Below are 23323 nucleotides of genomic sequence, written 5' to 3'. Positions count from 1 at the left end.
CAATGTTAAGACACAAAGCAAGCCTTAATAAATTAAAAAACATTGAGATTTTACAATCCAATTTTTCAGAGCGCAATGCTATGTAACTAGAAATAGGAAAAGCAAGGGCAAAAATATCAAATATATGGAAACTGAACAATTCACTGTTTCAAAATACTGGATTTAGTAAGAAATGGAATTTTAAAATCTCTTGGAACAAATGAAAGTGCAACATATCAAAACTTTTGGGTCACAGCAAAAGCAATATTCAGGACAATGTATACTAAACACACACATGAAAAATGAAGAGAGACCCTAACTCAGCAGTGTAACCCAGCATCCTCAAAAACCACCTGAAGAACAATGAAAGCAACCTTCATTCATCAGGAGAAAAGAAATCATAAAGACTAGAGCATGAAGTTAGAAAACAAAAAACAGAAAAGATCAACAAGAAGTTGGTTCTTTGTAAGAACTAACAAAATTGATGAACCATTGTCCGACTTAAAAGGAAAAGAAAGAGTAGATGTAAATACCAAGAATAAGACATGAAAGAGGTAAGAACACAACAGATCCAAATGAAATTTAAAATAACACATTAGCATAAAAAGTTGTACCAAAACTTTTGAAATCCTAGGTGGAGTGGGCATATTTCTAGAAAAGTGCAATTTACCCAAATTAATACAAACCGATGTGGAAAACCACAACAAGCCCATACCAAAAGAATAAATATCTATATCTTTTGATAGCCGGGCACCATCAGCTTTCTTCACTACATTTGCTTATTCACCTGCTTTGTCTTCAGCAGTTGTGTCAGGAAGGTGAGCATCATAGAATGCCAATTTAATAGAAGAAAGTGTTCTTGCATTGAGGGAGTACTTGAGTGGAGGCCCAATGTCCATCTGCTACCTTAATACTAAACCTATAAACATATGCACATAGATCTATTTCCCCATCCTCAATATATAAATATGTTTGCATATATACATGCCTTTATCTGGACCTCTATAAATGCCCTTTGCCTCCCAGCTCTTTCCTCTACCCCTTGACTTTCCTCCTGTCCCACTATCATGCTCAGTCCCCACCAGGGTTCCAACAATTCCTCTTTGTTACATTACCCTTGTTCATGCCCTACCAGGCCTCCCAAACCCACATCACCACCAATTTGGATCACTTGTTGTTCCCTTGTCTGTGGGTTTGTTAACACCACTTCCTTTCCCCCCACTTCTCCCTCTCCCATGTCCCCCGGAACTGTCGGTCCCATTGTTTTCTCCTCCGGATTGTTCATCCAGCCTATCTTATTTAGACAGACTTGTGGAGATAATAACATTCACAAAAACAAGACAGAGCAAAACCAAGCAACAATATACAACAAAGCAACAACAACAAACCAATGACAAAAAAAACACACAACAAGGAAGAAAAGCTTGTAGTTAGTTCAAGGACTGTTTGTTGGCCTTTAGGAGTGTTTTCCAGTCCAGTCTGTTGGGGCATCATGCCCTGACCCCAAAGTCCACCTTCAGCATTCCCTGGGGACCTCGCCACTCCATTCCCTTGGTGTTTCGCTGCACGTGCCAAGGGCTTTGCTTTGGTGTGATGGGAATTCCCACACTGTGTCTCCGGTGGACACCAATAAATTTTACTTAATGATAATTACCCTGCATGTAAATGGATTAAATGCATCAGTTAAGACACAAAGAGTAGCACACTGGCTAAGAAAAGATGACCCATCAACATGCTGTCTAAAGAAAACACACCAAAATGGAGAGCAGCAACTTCACATTGGACAAGGACATGCTAAATAATTCTATAGAGCCCACAGGGAGAATAATCCCAGGACTATGCTCCTGGTTGGACATATTTGGCTTAGTTTCTATCCAACCCTCAGTGACCCAGGCTATGTGCTATGTAGACAGTGACCTTAAACTCTGTCTTTTCAGGGCACATGACATCCCTCATAAGCCACACCAGAAGGATTTGATGCGGAAATCCCACTGAATGAACTAGACTTTATATCTTGAACTGAAAGGTGAAACTCCCTGATGTGAGAAGAAGCAGATGAGTGACAGCCGAAGGCTGTGCAATTGACAGTTGATGGCCCTTCATTAGGGCCCTTGCTTTGTGGGTGTTCAGTGAAAGGTGGCCCATAGCTACTGTGTATTTACTATGGTAATGCCTCCTTGTTTTACTATGACATGTATTAATCACAAATTTCTGCCCTTGTAAATAAACATTACTAGAAAATTCCCCCTATCACCAACCCCCATGGTCAATGTAAACAGTGCTCAAACATTTAAAAGTTCAATCTGTACAAACCAACAACTCATAGATTGTGGTTTGAAGCTGGTCTTCATTTGCATAACTTCCTTTTCTCGACAGTATGTCAAATTCTATGCCATTGGATACAGTAATGATATTATCAGTGGAAGTAACTTGTACGCCAAGTAGATTATTGATAACGTTCTTTGTCACAGAATGATAATGAGGCCCTGAAAGTAAATCAGAGACACAAATAAACCACAGGCAAGTGAATGGATTGGGGCTCATATTTAATTCAAAATTCAATCTAAGACTACTTAGATTTAATGATTTGGCCCCACTTGATGCTCTCTCTCAGGAAGAGATCACTGAAGATGTAGGTGCTACAGCTAAGTGTGCTGAAAAGACAGATGGTGCCGACTATAAAAAAGAATAGCATCAAGACTCTTAAAGGCTTCTATGTAAACAAGCAGCCATCTAAGTAAGATCACAACTAAATCCACATGGAAGAAACACAACAGCCTGTTAACTCAAAAAATGATAAATAACAAAATGCAAATCTGAAGGAGAGAAAGGTATCAGCTTAAGTTATGAACACCCAATTTGCAGAAGGCTATGGATGACAGTGGGAGCCCATATTAATTTTCTGGTGGATCACCTCTGACCATAATCAACAGATGTGAATAGCCTTGCTATGAGACAGGGACTATTGTAAACTTGATTATGGTAGATGGAATTAGGTTATAATATGGAAGTAGCTATTAGATTCCCCTCCACCTATCTTGGATTTGTTCTAGTTTCCAATATATCCTGCCTTTTTCTTCTCAACAGAGATTGTCCCCCCCCCCCGGTTTATTTTAATTTTGTCTTTGGTCTTTTCCTTAATTATTTAAAAATATATTTTCTATGAGAGTTACACGAGTCCCCAATAAAATGATTAAAATATTTTTTGCTTCTGTTTTTGTTTGTTTGGTATGTTTTCCAGCATGTGAAGCACAGAATGGACGGATATATAGGGACAACAATTGGGGTATGGCTTATTGGGGATATGCAGAGGTGGTAGCAGGTGGTGGAGGGGAGGTAGAGGGAAATAAGGAGAAAATAATGAATACATGAGGGAGAAGGATGCTCTAAGGCTAACTGTGATGGTGTATAGACAACTCTTTAAATACAACTGAACTATAAAAGTGTATGATATGTGGTATATATTTCAATAAAACTATTGGGGGAAAAACTAAGAAAGGGTAAAATTTTAAGTAAGTAAATAAATAAGATATATAGTAGACACAAAGACAATAAAGACTACAAATCCGAAGATGGGGGAAAGCCTCTCTAATAAGTGGCAACCAAAAACCACCAAGAGTGGCAATATTAACTTATGTGTAAATGGAATTTAAGCCAAAAATCATCTAAAGATTAAAGGAAGGACATTATATAGTGATTAATGGGTTAATAGAATATGAAGACATTGGCATGATAAATATCTATGCATCCAATGAAAGAGCCCTAAACACATACATCAATCTTAACAGAATTGTAAAGAAAAAAAATAAACAATTCCAAAATAATAGTGAGGGACTGAAGTATATCACACTGACAAAGGACAGAAGAACTAGAAAAAAATCTAACAGAAGAACTAAACAACACAATCAACCAATCTAACTTAAGAGCATACACAATATTCTACCCAACATAACAGTACACACTCCTTTCCAGTGCACATGGAATATTCTCCATAAAAGATCATGTAGTAGATCACAAAGCAAGTCTCCAAAAATTTTAAAATGTTGAAATATGACAGCAAATCTTAGCTCACAATGCTATAAAATTAGCAACCAATAAAAATACATGGAAATGGAATAGTACCTTGCTTAAAAATTACTGAATAACTGAAGAAACAAACAAAAAATAAGAAAGTCTCTGGAATCAAATGAAATTATAACTTGCAGTGGTGTTTGGAACACAGCAACAGCAGTGCTCAAATGGCATTGTGTTAGTACGGGCTGACTAGAGAAACAAATCCAGTGACTCTCAGATATGTGTAATAAAGTGATTTGTATCAAGAAGCTTTATATATCAGGGAAGCATCCTAGTCCAGTGCAACTCAAGTCCCTAAGTCTGATACTTAGTATCTCTTCAGACTCATCAGCCATGTGCAATGATGCAGACTGCAAGAAGATCACAGGAAGGCCTTGGGTGAAAGACCGTGTGGGTCCAGTGGCCCAGTTTATCACAGGGCTTGGCCAAGTCTCAGAGTTTCTCACCCACAGGAAGAGGAAGGGAGAGGGAGAGGGGGCTATCTTCCAGAGAGCCATTGATCTTGGTGGGACTTCATCAAGCTGCGACCTGATTGACAGGCTGAACTCCACCCAAATCTTACTGGTGCCATGTTAACACAAAAGCCTTAGTAACACAGGTACCTTATAGTAATAAATGCACAAATGAGACAAGAAGAAATGATCAAATTCAACACCTTAATCCAGCATATATAACAATTAGAAAAAGAGAAACAAAACAAGCCTGTAGTCATAAGGAAACAAAAAAGGTTTGAGTAGAAGTAAATGAAGCAGAAATAATTTTTAAAAAGGGTTACTGTGGGGAAAAAATCAATATATATAAACTGAACAATATACTACTTTAAAATGACTGAGTAATACAGCAAGCAAGGGATTTATTCCTTGAAACAAATAAAATGAGAACATATCTCAGAATCTTTGGAACATAGTAAAAGGAGTTCTCAGAGGGAAATTTATAGCAATTAATGAACACAAGAAAAAAAAGAGGGAAAAAATCAAAATTAATACCCTAACAGAACATCTTCAATAACTAGGACATGCGCAACAAAATACACCTGTAACCAAAGGAGACATCATGAAGACTCTGAAATAAGTTATCTGGAAAACAAGAAAACAATGAAAAAAATCAACAAGACAAGAAGCTGATTCTTCAAAAAAGATTAACAAAATTGACAAACTTAACGAAGGAAATGAAAGAGAAGATGTCACTATCTAGAATTAGAGATTAAAAGGGTGCCATGGTAACAGAACAAAATGAAATAAGAATAATAGCACACTATTAAAAATTTTGTACTCTTACAAGTTTTTAAATTAGATGAAAGAGAAAATTTCTAGAAACACAGCATCTACTCAAATTACCACAGAGTGATTAGAAAACCTCAGCAGACCCATAAAAAAGAGGAAATAGAGTAGGTCATTAGAGAAACTTTCAAACAAGAAAATTTCAGGACCAGATGCTTTCACAAGGGAATTCTACCAATTATTCAGAGAAGAGCATCACTAATTCTACACAGGCTATTCTAGAATATAGAAAATGACAGAAAACCCCCAAACTCATTTTATGAAGCAGGCATAGCTCTGATACTAAAGCCAAGTAAATACACCACCAGGATAGAAAGCCACAAACCAATATTCTTTATGACTATAGACCCCCCCAAAATTCAGTAAAGTTCTGTCCTGGTCAGTAGAATGCAACAATATATCAAAGATAATAGTACACCATCATCAAATGGAATTCTTACTAAGTATACAAAAATGGTTCAATCTTATGTTATTCACCACATAAACAAAACAAAAAGTAAGAATCAACAATCATATTAATTGATGAAGTGAAGGCATTTAAGAATATCCAACATCCATTCCTGATAAAACACTCAATAAAATAGGAGTATAAGGGACATTTGTCAACATAATAAAGACCATATATGAAAAAACAACGGCCAACACTTCATTCAACAAGGAAAAACTGAGAGCGTTTTCCCTGAGAGACAGACTAGATAAAAATACCTCCTTATCACCATTCTTATTCAACATTTTTCTGGCAGTCTAGTCATTAGACAACACAAATAAAATTAAGGAATATAATAGGCAAAGAAGAAGTGAAACTTACTATTTGCAGATGATATTATTTTATATGTAGGAAATCTCAAAGACTTAACAAAAAGACTCATGGAAACAATTGAAAGATGGAGCATTGTTCCAAGATTAACAAGCAGAAATCAATTGGATTCCTGTAAAATAAAAAAGAGTGCTCTGAAAAAGGCATCAACAAAGTAATATCATTTACAAAAGCCACACAAAAGATGAAATACTTAGTAATAAACTTAATCAGAGAAACAAACGACCTGTATTAAAAAAATTACAGGACACTATTACAAGAAGCCAAAAAAATCTACAGAATTAGAAAATCTTCATGGATCAGAAGGCTTAAGATTGTGAAAATGTCAATAGTAACCAAACCAATCTGTAAATATAAGTGCACTTCTGGTCCAAATTCCAACTTTATTCTTTAAAGAAATGGAAAAATTAATAGCCAACTTCATATGGAGAGGGAAGAGACAGGATAAGCAACCAAATAACCAAACTCACTGCCATTGAGTTAATTTTGAATCAAAGGACCCTATAGGACAGGGTTTAGAACTACTTCCGTGGGTTTACAAGACTGCTGCTTTTCTATGAGAATAGAAAGATTCATCTTTCTCCCTTGAAGTAGGCTAGTAGTTTTGAACTGCTGACTTTCAGGTTAGTAGCCAAACGCAAATCCACTATACAGCCAGGACAGTGTAAAGAGAAAACAAAGCAGGAGGACTCACACTACCTGTGTCAGACTGGGTTGACTAGAGAAAACAAATCAAGGGATACTCATATGTGTAAGAGAGAGCTTTATATCAAGAAGTAATTACATATTAAGCAAACATCCCAACACAGTCCAGATCAAGTCCATAAGTCTGATACTACTCCGTAAGTCTGACACTAGTCCATAAATCCCTCTTCAGACTCACACAGCCACACACAATGGTGCAGAATGCAGGTGGATGCAAAGTCTTGTGAATCCAATGGTGGTGTATCTCCAGGGCTTTGGCAGGTCTCAGCCACATTGCTCTTTAACAGGGAGGTGAAGCAGAGAGAGAGTGTGGCCCAGTTTGGGGAGAAAGAGAAAAAGTCCAGCCTCCAGAGAGCCATTTATCTCAGTTGCCCTCTAATCAAGCTGCGACCTGATTGACAGGCTAAATTCCACACACACGTTCCTCTGGGAACCATGTTGTAACATGACTAACTATCTATCACACTACCCAATCTCAAAACCTATTATACAGCCAGAGTTACCACAACAGCCTAGTATTGGTACAATGATAAGTGCATAGATCAATGGAATAAAGTAGAAAAACAAGAAACAAATACACTCACCTATAGGCAGCAAAGGGGTAAAAAACCAAAATATTAGATGTGAGAGTCTTTTCAGCAAATCGGGCTCGAAAAATTGGATCGTCATCTTCAGAAAAGGAAACAGGACACAGATATCATACTATGTACAAAACAAACTCAAGATGGGTCAAAGAATTAAATGTAAATCCCAAAGCTATAAAGATTACTAATGTGAAAATAGGGACAAACATAAAGACCCTATAACAGGGTATACACATACTATCAAGTACAATGAAGGAAGTACATACAGTAGAAGACAAAATAGATGACTAGATTTACTAAAAATTGGACATTTATATGCATCAAAAGACATCATAAAAAGAGACCCCACTAACTGGGAAAATTGCTTAGCAATAACATAACAGACAGGGTCTAATCTCTAAAATCTATAGAATACTGCAAGACTTCATTAAGGAAAAATAATCTAATTAAAAAGTGGGCAAAAGACATAAACAGTTCACAAAAAATGGCATCCAAATGACTAACAAACATGCAAAAGTGTTTATGATCATTAACCATCTGGGAGATACAAATCAAAACAAGGATGAAATCTCACTTTGCACTGATAATGACAGCTCAAGTGAAAAAAAATGCTGGAGAAGATGTGGAGAGATTCGAACTCTAATACACTGTGGTTGAGTCTGTAAACATGTAAAACCATGTAAAGTGATAGAGTGCTACCTAAAACAAGTGGGAACAGAAATCCCATATGACCAAACAATGACTTTAGGGGGATATACCGGAAAGAAGCAAGAGATATCATGCAAATAGACATATGAACTCCCATCTTCATGGTAGTACTGTTCATAGCATAAGTTGTAAGCAACCCAACAGACGTCAGTAGAAGAATAACTAGAGAAACTTTGGTCCATACACATAGTAGAATATTATGCATCATTAAAAAGCATTGATGAAACGATGAAGCACCTCACAACATGGATAAACCTGGAGAACACTGTGCCGAGCGAAGTAAGCCCATCACAAAAGGAACTATTGTATGAGACTATTACTATAAGGACAAACACCAAAATGAAGACAAGCATTTGTTCTCAAGTCCTGTAATTATTTAATTTCTTTTTCCAAAAATTGTGCTGGTGGGTCTGTATAATACTTACAGTACATTTATGAGTCCCTTAATTGTATATCTTAAAAACCACTTCTTCAGAGGAAGTTTCACCTTAGCTGGTGTTACTTCTTTTTTTAGGGGAGGGGGCCTGTAGGGACAAGGTCAAATAGATCTTGCTATACAGCATAACCCATTGTCACCCCAAATTAATAGGCATCACTTTAATGGTAATCAGTGAATTTCAATGGGAATTCATGACCAAAGGAGGTGATTTCATTTTTCTTGGTGGGTAAACCAAGGAGGGGCAGCCTGCCCTTGAGGAAAATGGTTAACATTATCTATATAGACTCCCAATGGGAGAATCCACCCCGTATTATGTTGTTAATCATGCAGTTTTGAATGAGTTTCTTATCAGCTGTTTGCCTTTGCCTTTTTGAGTTGTACAGCATTCGTCATAAACCACATCACAATTGTGTGGTTTGGAAACTCCATTAACGGAACCAGACATTATCTTAAACATGCCTGTTGAAGTGATCATTATAAGGCATAGCAAATTTTGGTGAAGAAATCAGATGGTGTCTGGCTATGAGAAAGAACAGTGTTTGGGGTCTTAAAACAAGCAGCCATTTAAATGATGTGCCAGCTAAGTCTACACTGAAGGAATACACCAGCCCATGTGATCCAAGAATTCTAAATAATAGAATCCAAACATTTTATTAGAATTAAATTTTTTTTTCTTTTTCTTTTTTAACATTTTATTAGGGGCTCATACAACTGTTATCCCAATCCATACACACATCAACTGTGTAAAGCGCATTTGTACATCGTTTCTCAAAACATTTTCTCTCCATTTAAACCCCCGACACTAGGTCCTCATTTTTCCCCTCCCTCCCCGCTCCCCCCTCCCGCATGAGCCCTTGATAGTTTACAAATGGGTATTTTGTCATATCTTGCCCTGTCCGACGTCTCCCCTCATCCACTTTTCAGTTGTCTGTCCCCCAGGGAGGAGGTCACACACAGTTCCATGTAATCGGTTCCCTCTTTCCTACCCATTCTCCCTTTACCCTCCCTGTTTTGCCACTCACACCACTGGTCCTATAGGGCTCATCCGTCCTGGATTCCCTGTATTTTCAGTTCCTATCTGTACCAGTGTACCTCCTCTGGTCTAGCCAGTCTTGCAAGATCGAATTCGAGTCATGGTAGTGGGAGCGGGGAGGAAACCTTTAGGAACTAGAGGAAGGTTGTATTTCTCATCATTGTTACATCGCACCCTGACTGGCTCATCTCCTCCCTGAGACCCCTCTGCAAGGGGATCTCCAGTGGCCTACTAATGGGCTTTGGATCTCCACTCCACACTCCCCCCATCATTCACTATGGTATGATTTAAATTTTAATCACCCTATTTTCAAAAGGATATGAATGACAGTGAAATCCCAAAAACTATTTGCAGAACCTCTATGAGTGAAGATTAAGCCTTCATTGAACTCCCACATTGACTAAGGATGTGAATAGCCTTGCTCTCAGAGTGTATTGGAAAATAAATCAGTGCAGATACAGTTAGGTTAAAATTTAACATATTATTATTTGTTTTGCCTCTGGACTAATTTTTTTTCAAATCATTTTATTGGGGGCTCTTGCAGCTCTTATCACAGTCCATCCATCCATCCATCCATCCATCCATCCATCCATCCATCCATCCATTGTATCAAGCACATTTGTACATATGCTGTCATCATCATTTCCAAACATTTTCTTTCTTCTTGAGCCCTTGGTATCAGCTCCTTATGTTTTACCCTCCCTCCTCCACCCTCCGTCCCTCATGAACCCTTGATAACTTATAAATTATTATTTTTTTCATGTCTTACACCAACTGCTGTCTCTCGTCACCCATTTTTCTGCTGTCTGTCGATCATTGTGATCAGCTCCCCTCTCTCCCCCCACCTTTCCTCTACCCTCCTGGTATCACTACTCTCATTATTGGTCCTGAGGGGTTTATCTGCCTTGGATTCCCTGTGTTGAGAGCTCTTATCTGTAGCAGTGCACATGCTCTGGTCTAGCCGAATTTATAAGGTAGAATTGGGGTCATAATAGTGTGTGGGGCATGGAGCATTAAAGAACTAGAGGAGAATTGTATGTTTCGTCAGTGATACACTGCACCCTGGCTGGCTCATGACCCTTCTGTGAGGGGATGTCCAATTGTCTACAGATGAGCTTTGAGTCTCCATTCCACCCTCCTCCTCATTCACATCAATATGATTTTTTGTTCTGGGTCTTTGATGCCTGATACCTGATCCCATTGACACATCATGATCATACAGGTTGGTGTGCTTCTTCCATGTGGCTTGTTTTTCTTCACGCCTTTAAGACCCCAGACCCAATGTATTTTGATAGCCAGGCACCATCAATTTTCTTCACCACATTTGCTTATGCACCCATTTTGTCTTCAGTGATTGTGTTGGGAAGGTTAGTATTGCAGAATGCCGAGTTATTAGAACAAAGTGTTCTTGTGTTGAGGAAGTACATGAATAGAGGTCCAATGTCCATCTGCTACCTTAATACTTAACATATAAATATATGTACATAAATCTATTTCCCTATAGTTATATATAAATATATTTACATATGTACATGCCTGTATTTAGACCTCTGTAAATGTCCTTTGCCTACTATTTCTTTCCTCTATTTCATTTTCCTTTCCTCTTGTCCCATTATCATGTTCTACTTTCATTTGGCTTTCATTAACTCCTCTTGGCTACATTGCTCTTAATCAAGCCCCAGTAGGAATCCTACGCCCTCCTTGCTATCTATTTTAGATCACTTGTTGTTCCCTTACCCCTGGGCTTGTTGGCTGCCCCCTTCAATTCCCCTGCCTCCCCCATGTCCCCCCAGAACCATTAGACTCATTTTTAAATTGTCCAAGTTTCTTTTATGTTCTGTATTCTTTTTGATGAAAGTTTTTCCTATGTTTTATTGTCATTTGGGGGTTTTGGGGGGCATAATTTTCTTTATGTGAAATCCAGGATAGGTAATATATAAAGACATCTACTAGATTTATGGTTTCTTGGATTTATGGCAGGTGAGGTGGGGTTGATGGGGAGCTAAGAATAATGGGTACAAGAAAGAAAAAAGTTCTAAAATTGGTTGTGGTGATAATTGCACAACTCTTTTAATATCTTTAAACCATTGAATTGTACAGCACATGCATTATATTCCAATAAAACTGCTAAAATAAAATAAAATTTAAAAATTAAAAAAAGACCAACAAGACTAGAATTTGGTTCTTTGAAAAGATTAATAAAATTGAGAAACCATTGGCAAATCTAACAAAGGTAAAGAATGAAACTATGCAAATAACAGGAATAAACAATGACATGGGTTGTGTCACAACAGATCCAAGTGAAATAAAAAAAGATAATAATGGAACAATATGAAGAACTGTTCTCCAACAATTTTGAAAATGTAGAGGAAATGAACAAATTTCTAGAAACACACTGCTGACCTAAAGTAACACAGACTGAGATTGAAAATTTGAACAAACCCATTCATGGGGTCATGGGAGGTGGGGGTGGGAGTGGGGAGCCAACAATGACAGGTACAGGGGAATAGTAATTATTCTAAAATTGATGGTGAGGAGGATGCAGCTCATCTGGTTGTCTTTGACCAATCATGTACACATATAAAGATAGGTGTAATTGTTTATGTATTAATATGCAAATGCAACATGGAAGCAGATGGACTTTGAGCCTCTACTTAAATTGAACCTCAGCAAAGGACAGTTTGTTTGAATAATGTAGCATTGTATGATACTCACCTTCCTGATACGGTCACCGATGACAAAATGCATGCATAAGCAAATGTGAAGAAGAAAGCTGATGGTGCCTGACTATTAAAGGATACAGTATCTGGGGTCTGAAAGGTCTGAAGTTAAACAAGTGGCCATCTAGCAGGGAAGCAACAAAACCCACATGGAAGAAGGCATATCAGCCTATGTGATCATAAGGTATTAATGGGAAGAGATATCAGAAGTTCAAAAACAACTAACCAAATTGATGTGAAGGGGCATAGATGTAGTGGAGACCCAAAACCTGTAAGATAATTGGACAGTCCCTCTCAGAAGGGTCACACAAAGGGATGTGGTATAGAACTAATGAACCACATAACTATCTTCTAGTTCTTTAATATTTCCCCCCCTTACTATTAAGATTTTTTTCACCTAATTAATCATGTTAGATTTACGTATGTTCATTTGTATATTTAAGATTATTTGGTACATGAAAGACAAGAAAGATAACGCTTCAGAAACAGTAATGGTTCCCTGAGGGTATGGGAAGAGGGGTTGAGTGGGGACAGGGAGCTGATCGCATTGATAACTGTATAGGATAGCATTGATAACTCAATAGGATCAAACAAGAGAGTTGTATGTGAATGAGTATATTGGGATTGTGCAAGATATGGCTAAATAGATAAGTAGATAAATTAATTAATTAATAAGGGTTCCAGGGAGGGGGGTAGGGTAGGTTTGGGGAGGGAGGGGATAGAGTGGGTGTGTGAAGGGGATAAAAGAGAGCTGGTATCAAAGAGTTCAAGAAGAAAAAAATGTTTTGAAACTGATTTCTGTAGCAATTGCACAATATTGCGTGATGTGATTGAAGTCTAGAATGTTATATCTGTAAGAGCTCCTAATAAAATGATTACAATTTTTTAAATGGGTATAAAAAGATTACCGATAACAACCCTTCTCCTATTAACTTTACTAGTGAATTCTACCATTTTACCAACTAGAAGTTGACACCACTTCTAGTCAAAGTATTACAGAATATAGAAATAGAAGGGATACTCTTTACACACAAGAAAGAAAATTATACATCAATATCCTTCATGAAAATAGCCCTGGTGGCTTTAGTGTGCTTTGCGTTGTGCTGCTAACTGCAATGCTATCAGTTCAAAATCACTAACTGCTCCAGGGGAGAAGGATCGGTTTTCTACTCCTGTAAAGAATTTCAGAAACCCATGGGATAAGTTCTACCCTCTCCTATAGAGTCACTATGAGTTAGACTTGACTTGAGGGCAGTGTGTGAACGAGATCCCTCATGAACATGGATGAAAAACTTCTCAACAAGATATTAACCAACAGAAACCAACAACAGAAGAAAACATAACGCATGCTGACCAAGTGGAATTCAATTCAGGTATGCAAGTATTGCCAAATATTACAAAAATAACCATCATAGTCCACTACATAAATAAAACAAAGGAAAAGAACCCCATGATTATATCAATTGTTGTGAAAAAAAGGCATTTTCAACATTAACTCCTGATTTTTAAAAACTCTCAACAAAATAAGAATTGGAGGGAAAGTTCTCAACATAGCTAAGAACATATACACAAAACCAACTGCCAGCATTATTTTCAACAGAGAAAAACTGAAATCAAACAGGAAGCAGGCAAGGATGCCCTTTATCACCACTCGAATTCAACATTGTATTGGCAATCCTAATCAAAGAAATAGGCAAGAAAGGAAAATAAAAAGCATTCAAACTGGCAGAGAAAAAAATAAAATGACCCCTATTTTCAGATGATAATAATTCTCTACCTGGGAAATCTTAAAGACTCGGTAAGGAAAATGCTGAAAACTGGAAAGATTCAGCAAATTGGTAAGGTGCAAGATCACCAAACACAAATCAGTTAGATTCCTCTACACTAACAAAGAGAACTCTGAAAAGACAACCAGAAAACAATGCCACTTATAATAGCCACGCCAAAGATGAAATAGTTAGGAAAAAATCTAACCATAAATAAAAAAGAGCTAGATAAAGAAAACTATAAAACACCACAAGAATCCTAAAAAGAACCCCATAAATCAAAGACTATCCCAGGCTTGTGGATAGGAAGATTAACACTGAAAATTTCATTATTTTCCAAAACAGTCTACAGATTAATGCAATCTTGAACCAGATTCCAGTATCACTTTTTAAAAAATAGGATGGAAAAACTCACCAATTATTTCATAAGGAGAAAAACGATACCTCCATAAACAAAGCACTAATGAAGAAGTATAATAAAGTAGGAAAATTCACAACTCCTGATCTTAAAACTCTACGATACAACTACAGCAATCAAAACAGCCTGGTACTGATAAAGCAAACAACCTATGTAAACAGAATTGAGGATCCAAAAATAAATTCATCCACCTATGTACAATTGATCTTTGACAAAGAGTTGAAACTTATTAAGTGGACAAAAGATAGTTTCTTTAACATATGGTGCTAGCAAAACTGGATAGTCATCTGTAGATAAAAGAAATATGATCCACATCTCACAATGTGAAAAAAATGAACTCATGATGGTTCAAAGACCTAAATATAAAACTTAAAAGTACAAAGACTGTGTTAGTCTAGGTTGACTAGAGAAACAAATCCAGAGACAAGCGTAGGTGTAGAAGATAACTTTAGATCAAAAAGTAATTATGCGTCAATAAAACATCCCAGCCCAGTCCAGATCAAGTCCATAAGTTTGATATTAGCCCATATGTCTGATATTAGCCATGAATTCCTCTTCAGACTCATGTAGCACATGCAATGATGCCAAATGCAAGATGATCTTAGGCCAGTGGGTGGAAAGTCCTGTGGATCTTATGGTGATAGAAGCATCTCCAGGGCTCTGGCTGCCATCAGCGTGGCTCCATGTGTCTTCTCAGGAGGAAGGTGAAACAGAGTGTGTGCGTCCCACCTCCAGGAAGGAAGAAAGGAGCTTTCAGACTCCTCAGGAGAGGGCCACATCCACAAAGAGGGATCAATTAGGCTGTGACCTGATTGACAGACTAGATTCCACCCCTTCACTCAAATTGACAGGAGATTATATAACTGGCACAAATACTATCAGAGTAAATATAGAGATAAACTTAGAGACCATAGTGCATACATTACCAACCAAAACTAAACATGCACAAATAACAGAAGACAAACTAGATGACGGGTACCTGCTAAATATTCGATACTTAGGTACATTAAAAGATTTCCCCAAAGGATTTCTATAGACTGTAAACATTTTTGACAATGACATATTGGACAGAAGACCAATCTCCAAAATGTGTAGAAAACTTCAACACCTCTACAACAAAAAGACAAATATGTCCATTAAAAAATGGGCAAATAACAAGAAGAGAAATTTAACCAAAGTAAACATTCAGAGATCCAACAAACATAGGAGGAAATGCTTCTAAATATTAGCCATTGAGTTCATCCCGTCTCACGAGGCGCCTCTAGGACAAGGTTGAACTGTCTTCTTGCTCTTGAGGAGTGGCTAGTGATTTTGAGGTGCTAACCTTGTGGTACCCCACTCTCCCACCAGGAGATGAAAATCCAAACAATGACATATCATCTGACCTCATCATTAATAACAAAGTTCAAAAAATAATAGAAAACAGTAAATGCTGCTGAAAACCCTCCTACATTGCTAGTTGGATTGTAAAATAGTATATTCACTGTGGGAAATGGTGGGGTGTTTTCTTAAAAGTTGGAAAGAGAAATGCCACAGGATCCAATATTCTTACAGCTGCTATGACTCAAATAGATATGTGCACACCCATGTTCATCACAGCACTATGCACAAGAGTGAAAGAAGGAAAACAACCAAATGCCCTTAATGGGTGAATGGATAAACAAACTGTGGTACATACAAACAATGGATTTACTAAGCACCCTTAAAGAATAATTACGGATTTGTTAAACATCTCTTAATATGGACAAACCTGAAATATATTACCCAAAAGACTTAAAACCAAACACACTTACATAGAGTTGAATCCAACACATGGTGATCCTTTATAGGATTTCTAGACTTTATCCTGTCACATACTTATTCAATCTATATAGTGAGCAAATAATTAGAGAAGCTGGATTATATGAAGGAGAATGCGAAATCAGGCTTAGAGAAGGCTTACTGATAACCTGTGGTATGCAGATGACACAACCTTGCTTGCTGAAAGGGAGGAGGATTTGATGCACTTGTTGATAAAGATCAAGGAATGCAGCCTTCAGCATGGATTATACTCAATGTAAAGAAGACCCATCTCCTCACAACTGGAAAATGGGGGACATTTGTGATAAATGGAGAAAAGATTGAAGTTGTCAAAGATTTCATTTTGCTTAGATACACAATCAATTCTCATGGCAGCAGCTGTCAAGAGATCAAAGGATACATTGCATTGGACTTCTTTAAAGTTTTGAAAAGCAAGGTGGTTCCTCTGAGGACTAACGTAGGCATGACCCAAGCCAAGATATGTTTAATTGCCTCATATGCATATAATATTTGCGTACAGAATAAGGAAGACTGAAGAAGAATCCGTGCATTTGAATTAAGGTGCTGGTGAAGAATATTGAAAGTACCATGCGCTCCCAAAAGAAGAGACAAATCTGTCTTGGAAGAAGGCCAGCCAGGATCCAGCCGAAGGCAAGGATGGAAAGACTTGGTCTCGTGAACCCTGGCTGTGTTAGCAGAGACTGGTCTTCTGGAGAAGCACTTCGTGCTCGGGCAAGAAGCAGTGGAAACGAAGACGGACTTTAACAGGGTATGTTGTCACGATGGCTGCAACAATGGCTTAAACATTAGAACAAGAACTATGAGGGTGTCCCATTAAGAAGTATGGGGCAATACTTTGTTGTGTGGGTCACAAAGTCGCTACGAGTTGGAGTCGATTGGAGGGCACCCAACAGCAAACAAGCATGGGAGTAGACAACCTTATCTTTCTCCTGCAGAGAGGCTGCCCAGCACCGAAACCACAGTGCCACGAGCGCTTCTTTGGAGGCTATTATCCTGACTAGGAACCCTGGTGGTGTAGTAGTTACGCATTGGGCTGTGGTCCAAAAGGTCAGCAGTTCAAAACGACAGCTGTTCCTTGGGAGAAAGAGGAGACTTTCCACTCCTATAAAGTTTCTGTCTCAGAAACCCAGAGGTGGTTTTTCCATATGCTAAAGGGTCTCTATGACTCAGCACCAATCTGATGGCAGTGAATTTACTGTGCGTGTTAGCAATTAGCAACAATAACATGAATGGATACACAGGAAATTTGAAAGGTGTAGGAAGGTGAAGGAGACTATGCCCATGTATATATAAAGGTTTGACAGAGGATATTTTTACATATGCATTTAATATATGCTGCAAATATAGCTGTCTATTTATCTATCTGTAGCTGTATCTATACTGTACCAGTGCAAAGTTATGACAACTTTCTTGCCCTAATCAAATAACCCGAGGGCGTGAGTCACTGAGTCTGGTGCTCAGGGTCATAGATGCAGGGAACATCAACGTTAATTGGCACAAATAGTTCTCAAATAAAATGGTCTACATCTGACTTTGGTGAGTATGGCTGTGGCCTTTAAAGCTTATGAGAGGCCATCTGAGGTGCAATTATTGATCTCTACCCATATGTAACCAAAAAAGTGAAAAAAAAAACAAAGACTCTGGAAAATTGTCCAAAGCCTCAACCTCCAGGATTCTGAGCCAGGAACTACCCAGTGCCTACGGGAGAAAAATAAGGAACAAAACTTAAAATTGTCAAAAAGACCAGACTGAATAGAGACTGCTGGAACTCCTGGGACTGTGTCACAATACGAAACTCACCCTGTGACTCCATTTTCCGCCAGACAATAGGCAGGTCAATAGCGTGAACAATATCTTTAGAAAGGTATGCATTGCTTAGAACAATCAGCCATTCGAGATGAAAAGGGCAGCATTTGGCCAAAGATAACGATCAGACGACAGGACTAAACAGGACTAGGAACAAAGTAGAAATGGAAAAGAGAACCCAGGGTAAACGCGGGGATTGTAACCAACGTCATGAAACAAAATGCTTATACATTACTGAATGGAAAACTGATCTGATCTGTACATTTTCACCTACTTTACAATACACAGTTCAAAAGGATCGAACACAAGAAATCAATTCTTCACAGGCTACACCAAAGTACGTTCTCAGACATTTGTTTTAAGAGCTGCTGACAGATAGCATTCGTTTACCTTCAGGAGAGGCACACAGTTTCTCAGCCTGGGACAGGAAGATAGGATGAGGGGAAGAGATACCCCAGGCTGCTTCCAGAAAGGGATCCTCTAGAGATTTAATTGTATCCCGTCAGAAGGTATTAGAATCTGGGCTGACATACCTGCCGATGTCATCCTGTCTAGAAAGAATCTTTTCTTTGTTAGGTGCGCCAAACCTAATCACTCCTACATTATCAAAGGAGCAGATTAGACAGAGGAACACACCAAAACAGGAAGACAAATCATGCAAAGATCCTCTAGGAACCAAGGGACATCCAGGCCTACAAACAAAGAAGCCAACATTGCTGAGGTTGATTTGGACGTTCAGCCTGCAGAATTGGGGCAGGATGCAGTTCTGTTCTCTAAATCCAAGTACATGCATACTTATAGAGGAAGGAAAGAAGAGGGAGACAGAGGTGGGGAGGGAGGGATGAAGGAAGGATGATTCCCAGGTTTCATTCCTAGAAATTCTGATTTAATTGGTCTAGTTCTTGGTCTAGGGTGGGGGTCAGGTATACTTATTATTTAAAATCTCTTTAAGTTATTCTACCACACAGTTGACAGAAAATAAAAAAGAAAGCTCGACTTTCTTGGGTATAGTAATGGCATGAACTAGCTCATCAGCACAACATGACATTTCATATGAACAGCAATACAAAAACGATGACAGAGTTTCACTCTCCGGCTTGTCTTTTGTCTGTGTCTACTTTAGTGGAATAGAGCCTTGGTCACATTTTGGGTTAGACATTGGGCTGCTAACCTTAAAGTGGGCTGTTTAAATCGATCAGCTGCTATTTGGGAGAAAGATGAGACTGTCTGTATCTATAAAGATTTACAGTCTCAGAAACCCTGCTTAGGGTCACTTTGAGTAGTAATCAACTAGATGTCAGTGGGTAGTTTAGTGGAAGAGTTTCAGGTGATGCAAATGGTTAAGGCACTGGACTATTAACTGAAAGGTTGGTAGTTCTAGTCTGAGGTAGTTAGTTTAGTGTGCCAACCTGGCCGATAAACACCTGTGGGGTTAATTGAAGGGCGCAGGGATAAATGGCTCAGTGAGCCTCGCCTTTTTAGTTATCGAGTCTCTTGCTTTCTGATGGTTGGACCAGGGCGCAGCTCCCTTAGCCATTTCCCAGCTTCAGCTGGCAAGGCTCACTTCCTGCAAGACATCCCCAAGGAGAAGTCGCATGGACCTACCCCGTTGCGGCCTGGGTGCTGGAGCAGCCATGTGGAGACCCCTGCCAGCGCTGAGATGCTTACACATTCACTGACTCGGCTTTCCTCCTGGTGTTGGCATCATTGCGTGTGTTTTGTGAGATGGAGGAGGACTTTGTTGGACATATGGGTTAATGGGTTAATGTTGGACTTGTGGGCTTGGGTAGCACTGGGTTGGGATGTTTTCTTGATGCGCACTTAATTTTCATATAAAACACTCTCTTATACATGAGTTTCTGTGGATCTGTTTCTTTAAAGTATCCAGGCTAACACATAGTCCAACCAGAGACAGCTTCTTGGAAGAAAACCCTAGTACTCTATTTCTGAAAACGCAGACACTGAAAACCCTAGGAAGTACAGTCCTATTCAGACATACGCAGGGTCATCATTAGTCAGAATTGACAGCAAATGATTTTTGGTTTTGGTGATGTGAGGACAGAAGCAAGGACATTGGCAATAATGCATATTTGAATAAAGACCCTGGTCCATACCCGAGGTCAAAGGTTGATGTTTGGTGGCAGGGAATAAGCTTTCTTAGTCTTCTTGCTGGAAGGAACACCAGTGGGGTCGTCCCCATCTTTTCCAGTGAGGTCTGCCCTTCTATAACGTTCCAAGATAGGTCAGTGTGAGAGTCTAGCAGCCGACTTAGAAATCTCCTTCGTGAAGTGCATGCAACAAGAGCCTGGCTAACGAGTGATAATATCACCGCGACTTCGCTCTTTCGCGACTCTCTAACCCTAGCCACTGTGTGTTGACAGGGCACATTCTTACAGCGCATTCCGCTTTTGTAGGGACTGTGTCAGGTCCACTGAAGAAAAATGAACAAAGAAGAAATGTGGAACTTTTAAGGACCACAAGCCCCAGCATCATCTTATCCAGGAAAGGTGTGGTGGTGGTGGTATAAGCAATCCCTGCTTACTTCCACCAGTTTTTGCACTGTGTAGACCTGGAGCTAGATACCAGGCCTTCTAAGATGATGAAAACCCCGTATTAGATACAGAAAAATGTATGGTCTCTCCAGGGACAGAGGAGTGTAACATCTTAGGAAAAAACAAATAATAACAGATGTCCCAAGATGACACTTGGGGATCACTGCTTTAGAATATAGACTTTCTCCTATTAATAACGAAGTACAAAGAAGTTTTTAATCTATTTTTTCATAATATTTTCTCAGTAACGCTAGGAAATTTTCTGAAACTCCACTAAGCATTTGCGTTTTCAGTATTTTCATTCTTCCTCTATCTCATTTACATGTTTCCTTTGCACTCTAAGTCCATTCAAATTTGATGTACTATTTCATGGTAAACAATGTTGTATATCTTCAACATGATAGCACTTGGCATACTTCTGAATGAATTATGCAGTCAGCCATCACTTCTTCAGACTAAATAATATAACCTTGATTTGCATATATTCCCAAGATTATGGGAGGGAAATTCAGTTTGGATGCATTTGAAATACAGAATAGTGATTTCTTTCATCTTAAATCACAGTCAATTGCCTAGCTTTTCACTTAAATAAAATTCAGGTACTATTTAGCTCAAAAAGATCATTTTACTCAGGATTTAGAATAGTGTTTCTCAACTGAATAATCCTCCCACCATCCACAGCACCATTTTGCTCTGATCTGCTCTCAGATCCATACGGCTACATTTAAAACAGATGAATCAAGAATAAAGTATAAGGGAAATAGCTTCTGTGTTAGATAAATGTACTGGGCATCATTGAAAATCAGGGAGAATGTGTTACATATTTCTTTTGGCAGAAGACTATCACCTTGGTAGCAATGGTTTCTGGCACACGCAGTGTTTCTGTGTGCTCATGTGTTTCAGCCTCTATCTGATTCTTTGTCTACACCAAAATGTTGTCATTGTTGTACTTGTCATCAACCCTATTCAAGATGACCCCTTCACCCATGGCAACTGTGTGCACAATGGAACAAAATTCTGCCTGGTCCTGTACCACCCCCACGATCAGTTACAGACTGAACTGTTATAATGCATTAAGTTTCTACTGGCTGACTTTCAGATGTAGATCACCAGACCTTTCCTCCAAATCTATTTCAATCTGTAAATTCCTCTGAAACCTGTTCAGCATAATAGCATGCTAAAGGAGCCACACCCCCTGGTGACTGCATGTTGCTGGGTCACCACCGGCAGTGAACAGGTCTCAGTGTAGTTTCCAGATTTGGAAGACAGGCTTGACAATCTACTTCTAAAAACCAAACAATGAAAACACCCCATGGATTATGAAAGAGCTGTGTATGATCCCCCAAGGTTGGAAGGCATCCAGAATATACAGTGGTTGCAACAGTGGACTCAAACATACAATGATCACGAAGATGAAGCAGAAGTGGGCAAGGTTTCCTTCTGTTTCACGTGGGCCACTGTCAGTCCAAGATGACATGACATCAGCCAACAGCAACAACAACATAGGGAGTAAAGTTCAAGTGTGCTTGGAACCACAAAGGGAGGGATTCTTAGAATCTACTAGGAAGGGTTGGAAGGGTTCAAAAGGGTGACCCAGCTGAGACGAAGGTTGAAGAATAAGTGGAGATTATCAGGTAGACTAGGAAGGGAGGGAAGAGCAAAGGCTGGAGGCATTGTAGAGACCTATAAGCAGGTGGGTAAGACTGGAACCCAAATTCCTGAATGCTAAAGGCCTTCCATGTGTGATACTGAGCTTCTGTCTGTCTGTAGTATAGAAGCACTGATGAGAGTAAGATCACCTAAAATGTGTTTAGAAATATATATCGGTTAATATGGAAGGTCAGCAAGCAGCAAATTAACTAATAACAGCATTAGAGACTCCCTCTGCTATGATAAGGAGCTGAGGTGACGACAGATTTGAGTGGTAGGATGTTGGCATATTGAGTTTTAAAGAGTTGTGGATTACCCATATGGAGATACCTAATACATTTAAGAAAATGAGAACCCAGTGTTCTTCAAAGGAGGTCTTCATCCACATAGAGATTGTTTTAAAAGCCATGGCTGGTTTAGAAGTGTTGAGGGAGTGTGTGAAGTTTAAGAGGAGAGGTCCAATGAACACAAGGTGTATGTGTGCCCTAGGTACTTTGTACTGTAACAAAGTACCACTAACGGGTGGCTTTAAACAGAGGCAAGTTATTGCCTCTCCATCCTGGAAGCTAGTGTTCAAATTCAGGGTGTTGAGAAGGCCAAGCTTTCTCCAAAGTCCCGGGTGAAACCTTTTCTTGTCGTTTCCCTGCTTCTGATAGCCGTAGGTGTTCTTTGCCTTGCGGTGGCCTGTCCTCCTTCCCCTCTCTCGGTCTCTCTCATTGATGAGAGCACCATGGATAGCGGGTTAGGGGCCTTCCAACTCCAATATGGCTGCTTGTTCCCTAGTAACAATTTCAAAGACTCTGTTTCCAAACAAGGTCACATTCACAGACACCCAGGACTTTAACCTATCTCTTTGAGAGCCACAAATCGATCCACGGGAGTTGGGAACATTGACAATATGGAACACACAAGCATCCTGTGAAAGAAAGAAAAGCAGAAGACCCAGGGGAGGAGCACGTTTCAAAGTCAAG

This window comes from Echinops telfairi, unplaced genomic scaffold (assembly GCF_000313985.2).
Source record: "Echinops telfairi isolate 266 unplaced genomic scaffold, ASM31398v2 ScPeMD7_7424;HRSCAF=8462, whole genome shotgun sequence".
NCBI lineage: Eukaryota > Metazoa > Chordata > Mammalia > Afrosoricida > Tenrecidae > Echinops > Echinops telfairi.
Note: the sequence above shows the minus strand (reverse complement) of the source record.